This window comes from Canis lupus, chromosome 2 (genome assembly GCF_003254725.2).
Source record: "Canis lupus dingo isolate Sandy chromosome 2, ASM325472v2, whole genome shotgun sequence".
NCBI classification, from domain to species: Eukaryota; Metazoa; Chordata; class Mammalia; order Carnivora; family Canidae; genus Canis; species Canis lupus.
Genome location: NC_064244.1, coordinates 51,307,305 through 51,323,524, shown reverse-complemented (window position 1 = coordinate 51,323,524; position 16,220 = coordinate 51,307,305). Strand labels below are relative to the sequence as shown.

Genomic DNA, 16,220 nt, shown 5'->3' with positions numbered 1-16,220 from the left:
TTGCTTTGAAATCGTTTGAAAATAAGTTCCTGATATCATGATAATTCACCCCTAAATATTTCAGCATGCTTCTCAGAATGACATTCTCCTATATATTCTCCTATTGATAGAAATAATCACATCTAAGCAAACTAATTCCGTAATATTTAGTATTAGCCCACATTCCCATCTCCCTCCTCATCCTATACTCTTTAGGCCCCTTTAATACAGAGCAGTCTTCCTACCTCTTATTTCAATGCAATGACTTTTGCATGTGTCCAGCCTATGTCTAGTAGGGACAGCAAACTGGACTTCCCATCACACTCAGAGTGGAGGACTAACTCCCAGCTCCATTCTTCCACTACACTTCACCATTGGTCACTTCACTGTGGCCACGCTGGCCTCTCTGCTTCTCCCTACATGCTAACAACATGCCCAACTCAACATCTGGGGCCTGCTTCTTCCCTTATTGGAATGCTTTTCTCTCACATATCTAAATGGGTGCCTCCAACCTCCTGCAGGTCTTTGCTCAGAAAAATCTATATTGAACATCTTTTTTTTTTTTTTAAGATTTTATTTATTTATTCATGAGAGACACAGAGAGAGGCAGAGACACAGACAGAGGGAGAAGCAGGCTCCATGCAGGGAGCTCAATGTGGGACTTGATCCCGGTACCCCAGGATCAAGCCCTGGGCCAGAGGCAGGCGCTAAACCGCTGAGCCACCCAGGTGTCCCATATCTTGAACTTCTTAATTAAAACTGCAAACTGCTTTCTCTACCTTGTTTTTTCTTCACAGTGTATTTCACCATCTAACTTTCTAGGCATTGTTTTTTTGCTGATCACTTTTCTCTCCACCTGGAATATACCCTTCTCCAAGACTGGATCTTTGTGTGATATGCTCATTGCTGCATCCCTGCTCCTATATAGTGTGGGGCTCTACTCAATCAAAAAGTATTTATTAAGACCCACTGCTATGCTCCCGACACTGGCAGAGCAAGCAGGACCTGCTTGAAGCTGACACAGCCTGGATCTCCAATCCCTGATGCCCCAGGGCAGTGCTGAACCCACAGCCCAGAATTCAGAATGGCTCTCAGAAGTCAGGCAAGGCTCTCGGGCCATGCACAGCGATTCCTGAGCCCCGGCATTCGCTCAGAGCTAGGACTGACCATACATATCATTCCTGTTGTCGCACTGTTCCCCTAGTGAATCCCGTGGCTATGTGCAGGTCTCTAACAATTCACCTGGGCCTAACAACTCCTCAGTGTATTCCAGTCAGAGCATCCACAGCAAACTTGCCTGCCCCCACCTCCAGAGGACTGCTTCACCTGTTCCAGTCACCCAACCTCCCACTTGTCCTCCTTGAGGCCATTGCACTGATCTATGACACAAACATGGCAAAATCATTACCTCAGCTCAAAATATTTCACTGGCATTCCTCCTTGCCCAGGATTAAATGTAAGCACTTAGCCTGATGCACACATAAGACCCTTCTTATTCAGACTACCACTCTCCTACCTCCATCTCCTGCCACTCTCCACCTCACATATGATACCACTAAGTTATTTTTAGTAGTTTCTGGAATGTCCATGCTCCTCACACCATACACTTATTTATCTTTACACCCACCATGCTGACCCCATCACTTCTAGTTTGTTGTCCTGGCAAACTACTCTTCTTTGAAGTTTCAATTAAAATGCTATCTCCCCTGGAAAACTTTTCTGACTGTTCCATAGGTGAACTTAACACTCTCTTCTGTTTATACTCACACAGGGCATTTTGGCTAAAAAGAAAATCACTTTAACAGTGGCACCCTACCATTACTAGTTTTCTGCCTGCCAGCTAGATCTCACTGCAGTCCTGGAACACATGCCTTCTGAAAGGGCTTCACCTTTGCATCTTCCTATCCACAGAGTCTTTGGCAAAATATTAGGCATTTAATAAATTTGTACGACTTGGTCTAAGTAGCTATTTTGCCCTGGGTAAAGCTGTGCATTTAAGGTCTTAAGGATCAGAGTTAGTGACCCTGATCTTCCCTATTCTGATTTTATGGTTCAGGCCTAGAGTTAATGGTAAATGTCCTCATTGTTTCAGTTTGCTGAAACATTATGTAAACCCAACATCAGGCGGCTGTTTGACTGGCGACAAACAATTCTGCATTCCAGAGCATGCTGACCCTGTGGCCAGTTTGTTTGCTTTTCACTAACAAAGTGGCTCTCATTTAAAGTTCTGAAAGTTAAACCACATTTTGCGTTCCATCTTGCCCTGCCTCATAAAAATGTGTGTGTGTGCACGCATGCGCGTATGCGTGTGTGTGCGTGAGAGTGAAAGACAGAGAGACCGAAAGCCATGAAATTAGCGTGGCGGCTATGCTTCAAGCTACCTCTTATGCCCTGACCCAAAAGGGCACTGTATAAAGCCCATGCAATGAGGCATCAGGTCCGAAGGTGCCATGGTGGGCTGTCACTAGACTTAGCAGACCACCTGCTTCCAAAGTATTAACAAATATGGACAACATCCTTGACAGTTCTCCACTCCACTTTATTTTCTTCTTAGAGACATTACCTTCTTCACCCACCTGAGTCCACATAATTATATGTGCCTAACATTCTGGTCATGGTTAATACTCAATAAAGAGCAGTGTTAGGATTTAAGAAGTTGAGACTATTTCCCATAACCTAAGAATCTTCCATATAGTGAATATGCTTCTGTCATTTCTAACAACATAGCTACAGTATCACTTAATGTTATTATTTATAAATTTGCAACCATTATCCCACCCCATAGAAGAAAGAGGATCCATGGTTCTGTGCAGTGAGGGAATGCACAAGGACTCAAAGGCTACTGGCATACTTATGCTTAGACTTAAGGGACATCAGGCTGAAGGTGAGTAAGCATTTCCGGCAGGGTCTTGAGACTCCTTCCCCTGGCTGTTAGCATTGTTTTACTTTGTCTGGTCTGAACCAAAGCCAGCTGAATCTCCTCCAAGTTCCAGTTTTGGTCAGATCTCAGGAGACAGCCTGTCTGGTTGTTTAAAAACAAATATCTGCCTGCACATCCACCCCAACCTGATATCATGGCAGATCACTGATGCCTTGTGACCCCACCTGTGTCCCCATCTGTGATGGAGGGAGGGGTAAGGACATTAAGTGCTGGGATCTCCATAGCTGAGGTTACCAAACTACAAACAAGAGGTCCTGCATGCAGACAGTGAGACTACAGAGCTGGTTATGCTCTTACACAACCAGTCTCTCCCACCAGGCACCCATGTTGCCTTATTTCCCCTGTTTACTCATGAATGTCTCTTTCCATGGCCTCAAAACACGTGTGATTGTCTGCCACTAATCTGTGAGCTTACAGGGGGGCCTGATCCTGATCAGTTTCCTGAAAAGACAGGAGAGATTAAGAAGAGGGGAGTCTTCACTCCCAAGGAGTCTATAATACAAAGGTGGAGACAAAAAATACACCGACACGAACAATGGAATAGAGAGAGGAGGATTACTGTATCGTACACACAGAGAAGGGGCCTTTTGATCACTGGGTTTTTCTGCAATGAATGAGATCACCTTCAGAATGGCATGTAGGACCTGTTATCGAGGGGGCAGAGGTGGGGAGACTGGATTCAGTGTTTGAAATAATCCACTTTCAAAACATTTAAAAACATTTTGGAATTCAATTACAGCAACTTCAACTATTTTTCATTGAATTACAATTTGTAGTGAAAAACTGTCAAATTTATCATTTAAAATTTTTGTTTAAATGTTTAAGAATATGTATATCTTATTAACATAAGCTTTTCTCCTTTCAATCTGTGCCAATCTTCCTACGTCTGCCCATATATCTATTTATCTAAATTTCTCTTCTACCAGGAAACACAGAGCAAATTCTAATATTAATGCTAATCTCCAAACACTAATATAACAGAGGTATACAGCAATAAATATTGTAAACAATTCAGTAAAGAGGTAGGTAAGTGTGGGAGAAAGAGCTTGGTTATTAGAGAAAGGAGGCATTAATTTGATTGAGCCTGCTCCCTTCTCAGTATTTGAACTTGGAAAAAAAATAATCCTTATCTCATAGGGTTTTTTCTTTTATCTCATAGGTTTTTTTTTAATAGGGAAAAAGTATTAATGTACATAAAAGATCTAGCACAGTGTTACATATGCTATTTTAAGCTGCCTTGTATTTTTTGATTATTAGCTAGAAATCATTAAAAACCATGTAACTCCTGTTTTTAAAAGTTAGTGTTTTCAAAAACAAAAGAAACAGCAAATGTTGGTAAGGATGTAGAGGGGAAAAAAACTTCTCTTGCACCATTGGTTGGGAATGCAAAGTGGTGTAGCCACTGTGGAAAACAGTATGAGGGTTCCTCAAGAAATAAAAAATTGAATTATCATATGACTCAGTTATTCCACTACTGGATATTTACCCAAAGAATACAAAAATACAAATTCACTGAGAGATGAATGAATAAAGATATATTATACACGCACACACACACACACAATGTAATAGTACCCAGCCATAAAAAGAATGAAATCTTAAGATCTGCAACAACATAAATAGATCTAGAGGATCTAATGTTAGGTGAAATAAGTCAGAAAAAGACAGTATGTATAATTTCACTCATACGTAAAATTTGAGAGACAAACCAAAAACCAGACTCTTAACTAAAGAGAACAAACTGATGGTTGCCACAGGGGAGGTGGGTGGGGGCTGGTGAAAACAGGTGAAGGGCATGAAGAGTACACTTACCCTGATGAGCACTGAGTAATGTACAGAATTGCTGAATCCCTATGTTGTACATATGAAAGTAACATAACACTGTATGTTAACTATACTGGAATTAAAATTTTTAAAGTTAATAATTATTTATTAATTAAGTACTATATTTAAGGATGAAATTGTGCTCTCAGACCTTGTCCAGAGACAAGGGATAACCAGAACACCTGCAATGGGACAGGTTAATCAAAACTGGGTAGGTTTTACTGAGTTTCAGCTTTGAAGAGGAATTTGTGTTTGATGGAGGTTTACAATAGGAGGATTAGGGCAGCCCGGGTAGCTTAGCGGTTTAGCGCTGCCTGTAGTCCAGGGCGTGATCCTGGAGACCCGGATCCACCACATCAGGCTCTCTGCATGGAGCCTGCTTCTCCCTCCGCCTGTGTCTGCCTCTCTCTCTCTGATAGGAGGATTATGTTCTGACAGAAAATGGAGAAGACATGAGGAGCAAATGAGTGAGACTGGAAGGACAGGAAAACGCTGGAGACAGGAGAAATCAAATCCTTTAACTCAAACAAAAACCCTCAAGTCCTTGTGAAAAGACAGTATGGTATAATGGAAAGCTCAAGGGCTTGGCAATCAGCTGCTTCCAAATTCCTGGTCAGCCAATGGTAGTTGTATGGCCCAAGGCAAGGCACGTGACCTTTCTGAACTTTTACATCTTCACAGCAAAATCGCTGAATAATACCTAGCATTAAAGATTATAGATGATCTGTGTAAAGTGCATGACACAATACCTTGTCCACAGGGATGTTTAATAAATGCTTTATTATTACCTCTTAGTTATCATTAGCTACTGTAATCTCCTGGTACCAGGGTGAAGCAGATCCCTAACAAATTAAAACTAGCCAACTATTTTCCAGACAAAATAGGAGCAGATACTGAGGTAGAAAATAGATACTTGACAAGAAAAAAAAAATTTATAGCCATAGCAAGATCAATCAAGAGGGGAAAAAAAAAAAAGGATAATATTGGAATATTCTGGGAAATGTTTTACTAAATTCACAAGGAATGAATTTTGGGGGAACTCGGTAGCTAAGCATCAGGAAATCAGAGTTCATCAGCTACATCTTATGACCCTTGGTAAGTGCAGCCATGTTCCAAAACAAAAGTGCCCAGAGGAAACACACAGAAAGAAAGCCAGGCTACAAAGTTAAAATTGCAGACATCCAATGAAGAAATTCATTATGTACCCAATATAAGAGCAGCAGATGATCTTTCTGTGGAGAAGATTAATATACTGATGTAAGAGGTGGGATTCTGGTCCCTGGAAAGGGCCATCCAGGTGGAGTCCGCGAGGTTCTCCTTTTCCCAGAGTTCCCCCATGAAGTCCCATGGTATACAACAGTGGTCAACAGCAGGACGGTTCTTAGAGACTGACTTAAAGACCAGGAAAAGAGATAAAACTGCAACAGTGGGGACCTGCAACATTCCTTAAGAATTTCTCTGCAAAAGTTTTATTTCCTACAAGGGGTGAGAATGGGACCATTTCAGGAAAGACACCCCATTCATGAGTCCTGGATGCCAGATTCTGGACAAAAGATCATCTTATAACACATGGGAAAACAACAGAATGGAAACCATAAGCTCTGGCATCATCTAAAGTACACCATGACCTAAATCCTGCAAAATAAGAATATATCTTATGCACTGATAGATAATACAAGGCCTCCCTGTGTTCTCTAAACAGCTCTACTGTATTCAGCCTATAAATGTATTCTAGCTCTAAGAAGTTTTAAACATGTAATAATGATCTTCCTGGAATTCAGTAGAGTTTTTTGAGGCGGTGCTACAAATGGCCTAGCTCTCCTAATACAAACCAAACAAACACGAACTCTAACCTGAGAACTTTATACAACTTATTCTGGTCACATATGTTAAATTAATTAAACAAGGAAGCCATTAGACTGAGGTGGCTTTAATGCCTTAGTAGCTTAGTAAGCAAACCAAAACCTAAGCCCATCAATGCCGCCTCAAGGTTAAGAAACTGAAACCTAAGGACAAGCAATCACAAACAGCCAATGAAGATTCCCAAGCTAGGCAACTGCTTAAGCCACAGCCAGTTGAATCATTCCTTTGCTTGCTTCCCAGTCTTCTCTTTGAAAGTCTTGCCCTCTGTCTCCTAACTACTCTAGTGTCATTTCTGCCCAATCAGAACCCCTATTTACTCAAGCAAACATTTTAATATGCCTCAGTTTATCTTTTAGCACAAACTCAATCCTGAATACCATCCTAGCTTATGGTCATGTTGTCTGACATTTAAAAAGGGAAATGAAAAAAAAAAAATAAAATAAAATAAAATAAAATAAAAAGGGAAATGTCCACAACAGCCAAACTGTGGAAGGAGCCTCGGTGTCCATTGAAAGATGAATGGATAAAGAAGATGTGGTCTATATATACAATGGAATATTACTCAGCTATTAGAAACGATGAATAATCACCATTTACTTCAACGTGGATGAAACTGGAGAGTATCATGCTGAGTGAAATAACTCAACCAGAGAAGGACAAACATTATATGGTTTCACTCGTATGGGGAATATTAAAAATAGTGAAAGGGATTAAAGGCGAAAGGAGAGAAAATGAGTGGGAAATATCAGAGGAGACAGAACATGAGAGACTCCTAACTCTGGGAAACGAACAAGGGGTAGTGGAAGGGGAGGTGGGCAGGGGGACGGGGTAACTGGGTGACGGGCACTGGGGGGCACTTGACGGGATGAGCACGGGGTGTTATACTATATGTTGGCAAATCAAACTCCAATAAAAAATATACAAATAAATAAATAAAAAATAAAAAGGGAAATATTTTAGAGACCATCTGGCCTACCCCACTGTACTCTCACCCTGTGACCATTTAAAATAAGGGAAGAAGGTGGAGTGATGTCCAACATCATAATGATGCTAATGGTTTTTTGTTTTTGTTTTTGTTTTGTTTTTAAGATTTTATTTATTTATTCAGAGAGAGAGAGAGAGAGAGAGAGAGAGGCAGAGACACAGGCAGAGGGAGAAGCAGGCATCATACAGAGAGCCTGACGTGGGACTTGATCCAGGGTCTCCAGGATCACGCCCCAGGCTGCAGGGGGCGCTAAACCGCTGTGCCACTGGGGCTGCCCTAATGATGCTAATGTTGATCCTTCCCTCCATGAATGCTAACTAAAACATTTTAATGAGACTTAACAATATCCACATAGGTCACTCCTCCCAGCACGTATGAGTGACCAATGCTACTCAGTTATGATGGATAGAAAAACTGAAATGAAAGTGATTATGTCATGCTCTGTCACATAAGAAATCTATTCTGTGGAAGGTTGCCACAAATGTACAATGTGGATGTTCATATCAGACCAGAGATAATTTGGAAATAGGATGTGTGTCCAGTCACATGAAGCTCGCAGTGATAGCCCTCCAAGTAATTCATAGAGAAGCATTGTTTAAATTATCATTTTTATAGGGCTGTATTTTTAAAACTCTGAAGATATTTCACTAGAACGAATATTTCACAAAATGTCTAGAAGTCTGAAATCTGAGGAGAGCTTCCTCTCCTTCTTCTCCTCCCCTTCTGACTCCAAGACACCACCATTGGGGCACACTCGACTCTGAATCCCTAGGCCTGGCATGAGCCTGCAAAATCCACCATTTCGTTGCTCGCCCTGTTGGCCTCTCCTTATGTTCCTCTGCCACAAACCAGCAAGTCCTCCTCTGAGGCTTACTGGTCCTTTTGTCTGTCTTGAATAGATCTACTTTCACATCCTCTATATGCCAACAGCAAATGAATTCCACATTGCAACCTAAACCCTACCCAAATCCATACAAAGGAGTGGGCCATCCAAGCACCTACAATTTTCAGTTTATTAAATAGGACCACTAAACCAACATGGGAAAAAATTTCCCAGGGTGCTGCCAGTGAACTCAGCTCTCCATAAAATATTCTTCACACACTGACCAAATGTAAGCCCACTCCTGGCTCCCACCAATGTGTATATTTAAAATCACCCCACATTAGTCCCACCTTTTCCACAATCTTGAGATCCGCTGACAGAATAGCCACGGTCAGCACTGAGGGGCCCACAAAATGCAGAAACTTCAGAATGCGAGGTGTAGTATTATGTATCAGTAACAATAACAAGTGAATCACATTATTATCTCAATTTGAAACACTCAGTTAAGACTTCTATGAGTTGTCTGGTTCAAAAAAAAATTATCAAAAAAAAAAAAAGAGTCAGAGAAAGTGGGAACTACAGGAAAATGAGAAATGTTTTGCTACCATGATGGACAGGAAAAAATCTTAAATACATCTTGAACAAAACTTGATGACTATTTATGTAGTTTTTCCTAAACTTTGTAAATGAGAGTACCCACCACTACAAAAAATATGTGAGGTGGAAAGGCAATGTCAAAGTCTAAATGTTGTACTATATTCAAAATACAAAATAAACTCTAATTTTTAAATATAAACATAGGTCTGCAATTTTTTTATTTTTATTTATTTATGATAGTCACACAGAGAGAGAGAGAGACAGGCAGAAGCACAGGCAGAGGGAGAAGCAGGCTCCATGCACCAGGAGCCCGACGTGGGACTCGATCCTGGGTCCCCAGGATCGCGCCCTGGGCCAAAGGCAGGCACCAAACCGCTGCGCCACCCAGGGATCCCCAGGTCTGCAATTTCTAAAGAGAAAATCAGCTTCTCCTGCCATTACAAAATGACTATCAAACAAATACTTGAAGAATATCCATTTGAGGGGCAATTGGCTGGCTCAGTTGGTAGAGCACGTGACTCTTGATCTCAGGGTTGTGAGTTCAAGCCCTAGGTTGAGTGAGAGATTACTTAAAAACTTAAGATATAAGATTATATATATATATATATATAATCTTAAGATTTTATTTACTTACCTGAGAGAGAGAGAGCATGGGCAGGAGGAAGGAGCAGACAGAGAAGCAGACTCCCCACTCCCCGCTGAGCAGGGAGCCTGACAGGGTGCTCAATACCAGGACCCTGAGATCATGACATGAGCCAAAGGCAGATGTTTAACCTACTGAGCAACACAGGTAACCCAGAATATTTTTCTGAATCTTACAAAAAAAAAAAAAAAAGCCACTTGAAGGTTGCCAAATTATAGCCCTCCTCCCAGAATCCTTCCCACCCATGCTTGGTCCCGCTCTGACCCCAGCCCCATTTTATGAGCACACCCACACAGAACATCAATCTTAGCTCTTCTGCTATTTCCTCCTGTGCCTCACAAGTGGCCCCCCCACCCTGCTTGCCATTTCTCTCTTGATTCTATTTCAAAAGCAGAAAGGTTTCTTTCCTTTTCAAACTGCTTCTTCCTCAGCTCCCACCATTTAATTTTGGTTTTATCAATTACTTCTTCCCTTGCCTCTTCGGTCTACCATTCTCTATTTAAGTACTTCCTCCTGAGTAACACCATATGGGCCCTAACACACCCATTCTCCCTTCCACAGCACCCTGTCTTACCAGTCTCCTGCTGTTCTGCATATCATCGCCAAACTTTGAAAGCAACAGTCTATTTGAAAGACTAAATGACCTTTATTTCCTTACCACTTCCACATGATTTAACCAAAAATGCAACCAGGCAGCAAGTATGTGAGCATGAGGCTGAGTGCATCTCAGGCAAATTGGTATGGGCAGCCCCCACCTCCCGTACTCCCCTGATTCAGGGTCTCCAGCCAATATCCCATCTGAGAGGAATGGGGGCCCAGGGTGGCCACATCGCTTAGGTTTGGAATTTGGAATTTTTATATGAAAGCTAATAATATTGAAACAGCAGCAATTTATTCGATTTTTTTAAAATATTGAGGAACATGTAAATTACCTCTTTGGATTGCAATTTCATCCTAAGGCCCTGAAATTCGCAATCTATGCTTTGGAAACCTTTGGCTTCCTTCACTCAACTTTCTAAAATCAGTTTTCTTAAAAGTCATGAACGACTGACCACTCTGCTGCCATAAACAATGGCCTTTCTCACCTCACCTTCCTGAACCCTCGGTGAGCAGCAGGTGTTATCACAAACCCCTGTATTAAGCTGCCATAGCTACGATTCTGTTGCATGCACCCTCTCCTCACTGTTGTCTCCTCTTAGGCTTATCTTGCTTGATGATCTTTTTTCCTTTTTCAAAAACCTCTCACTGCAAAGATCATGTAGCATCTGGGCTCCAACTACTCCCACCACAGAGCTCCCCCCAGAATCTTCAGCTTTACTCATGAATTCCATTCTCAAATGTCTATATGTTGGGTTCAAGGACCCCCAAAACACCCTGCACGGACTCAACCTCTTCCTTAGTTGCCACCAAATCCAGTCATGCCATCTCTCCCTTCTTAGCCAACCAGTCTCAAAACTTCACCAACTGCTTCCTCTCCTCTGACACCCACTTCAGCCATCACTTCTGTTCCCTTTGCTAAATTTACCATGAATATCTCTTCTTCCCCTTTCCTCCTCCTGGGCTTTCATTAGCTCTCAGCTGGACAACTAATCCCGGAGCCTGAAAACCCACCTGCCAGGCCCAGCTCCTTCAAAGCTTCACTTCCACTGTGCTGCTAGATTCTGCTAGATCCTGAGGGCCTCAAGTCCTGACCCTCCTGCGCTCACAATTAAATGTTCCCCACTACTGACCAAATTGGAACTCAAGACCGTCTGCCAGCTGACCCTCCCCCTACCACTTCCTTTCAAACGCCAGAGCATTTCAACCAAACTTCCTTACCCGTTTCCTAAACACACTTCACTCTCTAAGCCACTGTCCTCCCTTGCCTCTATCAAAATCCAAAATGGCAAGCAGAGTACTCTGTAAACCACCCCATTGCCTCCTGACGAATATAACCCTTTTCTTCCCTGAAAATCTTATAACCCTCTATCTATTCCTCTGGCAGGACTTATCACACTAGAGTCTCCGTCAGAGTTCATGGGGCATGTGTTGTCTCTGGGACTGTGGGCTCCTCAGTGGCAGGGTTGGCTCTCATTTGCCTCGGACTCTGCATCACACTAGAAGATCAATGTCCATATACTATTAAGGACCAGGTGACTGTCTACACCGCTGATAACAATCACATCATAGGTTTTCACCACCTGGGGTTGAGTCTAGTTGTAAGAGAAAGTGAGGCTGACTTTGGAGGCTGAGACCGTCTTGGAATTAGAGTGATGTATATATACATTTGCAGTGGAGTTTCAGGTGCAAAATTGCACAGGTCAAGTGAACTTTCACTACTATTTCCAATTCTCCTTCCAATCTGATATTCCAGCTACTGGGTAGTCCCCAGGACAACAAGTTCCATCCTCCTCCACCACTGCCCCCTGCATCCTGCCCCAGGTGCTCCGTCCATTACATTACTTTGGACGTGTCCACCGCCAGGCGTCAGCCCTAGCATCTTATCCACAACGCTATCTGAACTGCAAAAGTTCACTTCCTTCTTCAAAATAAATGGGGTATGTGGGCAGCCCGGGTGGCTCAGCGCCGCTTTCAGCCCAGGGCTGATCCTGGAGGCCTGAGATCGAGTCCTGCGTCGGGCTCCCTGCATGGAGCCTGCTTCTCCCTCTGCCTATGTCTCTGCCTCTCTCTCTCTCTCTCTGTGTGACTATCATAAATAAATAAAGAAAAAAATATTTTAAAAAAAACAAATAAATAATAAATAAATGCGGTGTGTTTTTAACGGAAACACCAATACACCACACACGGTTAAAAATAATTCAAACGGGTCAGCTCCAGTGGCGCAGCGGTTTAGCGTCGCCTTCAGCCCGGGGTGTGATCCTAGGGTCCTGGGATCGAGCCCTGCGTCGGGCTTCCTGTGAGGAGCCCCTTCTCCCTCTGCCTGTGTCTTGCCCCTCTCTCTCTCAGTCTCTCATGAATAAGTAAAATCTTTAAAAAATAAAATAATAATAATAATAATAATCCAAACGGAACGACCGCTCTGAGTGAAATACTGAATGAAAAGTCTCCTTCCCAAACACCGTAGTTCCTCAGTCGGGAAGTCTCTCGGTCTCCTGAAGGGTAACCACTATACCATTTTGGGGGATACCCTTCCAGAAGTTTCCCCCCCTCTCACAGATACATAATTACTTTTTTAAAAATATATATATAGCCACAAAAAAACACAATGCATACTCTTGTGAGATTTCGATTTTCGTTCTTAACGTACTTAGTAACGTATGAATTAAGGTCAACACGTGCTAGCCCCTAGAACGGCTCCTGGCCCACAGTAAGTGCAGGGCGTGTGTGTGTATCAAAGGACAGCCCACAACTCAAGGATTTATACCAGAGAACCCCGGATGCACCCCCCTCCCCAAGAAAAAAAAACCCAGCGGGGTTCTCCTGGGCAAGAGCTAGGGGGTGCTTCCTCCCCCTCACGTTCCCAGAGGACTTGGCCATCACCTCCCCCCGGGCGGCATCTGGAGGAAATGGGGGCCCCGAGGCTCACAGTCCCTAAATAAATCCCACCGACACCCCCCCGCGCCCCGCCCCCACCAGGTCCAAGCAACACACGGTGCAGCAAAGGCTTCATGAAGGCTTCAGCTGCCGCTGATTTCCAAGCGCAGGGAAATCACCTTCTCGTGCTTTCATCTGCCGACGCGGCAAGGACCCACTGGGCCAGACGCGGTTCGCTGTGTGGAACCAGCGCGCCCGAAACTCGGCGGCGGCGGCGGCGGTTCTAGAAGGGAAGGGGCAGCCCGTGCACCCGGCTGGGTCCCGGCCCTCCCGGGGCCCCCTAATTAGGGGCACTCACAGGAGGTGTGAACTTAGGTGTCGCGCCGGCGAGGACACTACCGCGTGTGCCGGCGGCTGTGGGAGGGGACCGGAGACGTCCTCCCCGCCCCCCTCAGGAGCAGCGAGTTGCACCCACACAACTTCGAACGCCCTGAGGGACGCAGCCCGCCTCTGCCGCACGCACGCACCAACCCACGCACGCTGCACTTCCGGTTCATTTGCATACCCGAGGAGCCTTCTGGGAGCTTCTCGGCCTACCCAGCGTGTTCGCCATCTCCAGCTCCTCTGCACGCATGCACGCATGCTGCACTTCCGGTTTATTTGCATACTCGAGGAGCCTTCTGGGAGCTTCACGCGGCCTCCCGAGCCTGCGCCTTGTCACCGGGCACCGGGTGCGGGAGGGCTGGGCCCTCGGGAGCAGGACCCCGGGGAGCGCTCGGGGAGCACTGAGGTTCGGGCGGGGTGGGCCCAGGGCATGCTGGCGATTCGAACGCTGCTCCAGGACGGTTAGTTGGGGGTCGGTTAAATGCAAGCCCCGCGGGGGCGGCTCCCCGAGCACGTGCACCCCTGTAGGCTCGAGGACACCTGTGCGCGCACCGGGAGCCGCTCGGCAACTGAAAAGTGGGGGAAACCGTGGCGCTCCCGTGTCTCGCGGGGAGAGGAACCCGAGATGCTTGACCCCTGCGGGCTCCTCGCTTGGGAGGCTTAGCTGGGGTGAGGGGCTGGGTCACCACCCGGCCTTAGACCCCCATCCTCGCCACCGCCTCGCTCACACGCCCCGAGGGGATAGCAGCCGACAGGCGCCCCCACGCGGGGGGGGGGGGGGGGGAGAGGAGCCTGCTTGACCACTGTAGCTGCTGCTTTTTTTTTTTTTTTTTTTAAGATTTTATTTATTTATTCGTGGTAGACCTAGAGAGAGACACAGAGACACAGGTGGAGGGAGAAGCAGGCCCAGGGTCACGCCCCGGGCCCAAGGCAGCCGCTCCACCGCTGAGCCCCCGGGCGCCCCAGCAGCTATAGCTTCTTAAGGGGGTGGGCTTTTCACTGAGCCTGCCCTATAAACTAGCCCGCAGCCCCCCGTCAATGAGAATATTTTTAAAAATGCAGGAAGAAGTTGGGTAAAGAGGGCATACTTGACTTAAATTGGCACCTGGGCCAACGGAGCTTCAGGGGCTACTGAAGAACCTCACCTGCGCTGGATCAGAACAAGGAGAAACTTTTCCGAGCCAAGTAATAATCAGGCCGACCTCCTAGAGCCTTGGGTGTGAACATAAAGGCGAGCGTCCAAAGACCGCGGCAGGGTCGGACCAACCCCCCCCTCCCCCCCAGGAGGGCCCGGGCCACACCGGGACAGCCTGGCAGGGCTGGAATGCAGCCGAGCATCGTGCTGATGGCAAGCTGACCCCGGCCCCCAGGCACAGATGCCAGAGAAAGAGCAGTGGGACAGAAGCTTAGGGAAGGGATCAGACACTCTCCAGGGAAGGATGGATGACAGCTCCGTGCAGCTGTCTGGAAAGTGCAGGGCTGTCGAGCTGTTCCAGTGACTTTAGGGAATTAAGATGTTTGGGGCAGGAGTTCCCAGACAAAACACTGAATTTAGTCTAGCTTCCAGTTGCTCAGACCAAAAACTTTGGTGTCATTTTTGACACCCATCTCCTCCACCGTCCCGCCAACATCCAGGCTACCAGGAAATCGTGTGGGCCTTATTTTCTCAATGTATCTGTTTCTGTCCATTTCTCACCACTGCTGCTGCTATCTATCACCCTGGCCCAAGTCGTCATTATCTTTCACCTTGATTACCGAAATAACCCCCAGGGTCCTTGTTTCCATCCTTGCTCACCTACAGCCCACGCAGCAGCCAGAGCGATAGTTTTGTAAGTGATGAATCACTAAATTCTACCCCTGAAACTAATACTACACTGTATGCTGGAATTTAAATAAAAACTTGGAGGGCAGCCCAGGCGGCTCATCAGTTTAGCGCCGTCTTCAGCCCAGGGTGTGATCCTGGAGACCCGGGATCAAGTCCCATGTCGGGCTCCCTGCGTGGAACCTGCTTCTCCCTCTGCCTGTGTCTCTGCCTCTCTCTCTGTGTGTCTCTCATGAATAAGTAAATAGAAATCTTAAAAAATAAAACTTGGAGAAAAAAATATGTGAGCAGCAAAAGTAAATAAACAGATAAATAAAATGTTAAGTCTAATAGCAGTGTCCCTTATCCACTGGAAGCCCTGTGATAGCTCCCCTTCTCAGACGAAAAGCTAAAGTCCTTCCACTGCTTTACAAGGTCCTCTAGCATGTGGCCCCAATGGCCTCTGGGCCCTCACCTCTCCTCCTCCTCTCAGCCTCTCTCAGTACAGACACACCGGCCTCCTCATCCGCCTGGAACTTGACCAAGACCACTCCTGCCTCAGAGACTCCCTCAAATATGGTTCCCTCTGCCTGAAAATCTCTTCCCCAGATATATTAACAACTCACCTCCTCAGCTCCTTCAGGCTTATTTTCAAATATCAACTTCAAAGAAAGCTCTACCCTGTTTAAAATTATGAGCACATACAAATTCCACTTAAACTCTTTTTTTCATATCATCTGTCACTTTCTAATGTTATATATAAGCACATTTACACACATTAAATGCATTTATTATACTTTTATTACATTTCCTACCTGTCTTTCCCCACACTAAAATGCAAAGTTCCTTAAGCACAAGAAGTTTTACATAATTTGTTAACTAGTGAATTCTTTGAGCCTACTAAAT

The 16,220-nt window shown here is 45.1% G+C and overlaps 1 long non-coding RNA gene across 2 annotated transcripts in view; it reads right to left on the bottom strand.

The window, feature by feature from the left end:
• LOC125753924 (uncharacterized) overlaps nt 1–13,633 on the bottom strand; it is a 124,691-nt gene extending 111,058 nt beyond the window's left edge. For both annotated transcript variants that reach the window (XR_007406834.1, XR_007406832.1), the window contains exon 1: nt 13,488–13,633. This is a non-coding gene — a long non-coding RNA (uncharacterized LOC125753924). The remainder of the gene's footprint in view (nt 1–13,487) is intronic.
• Nucleotides 13,634–16,220: the final 2,587 nt, after the last annotated feature.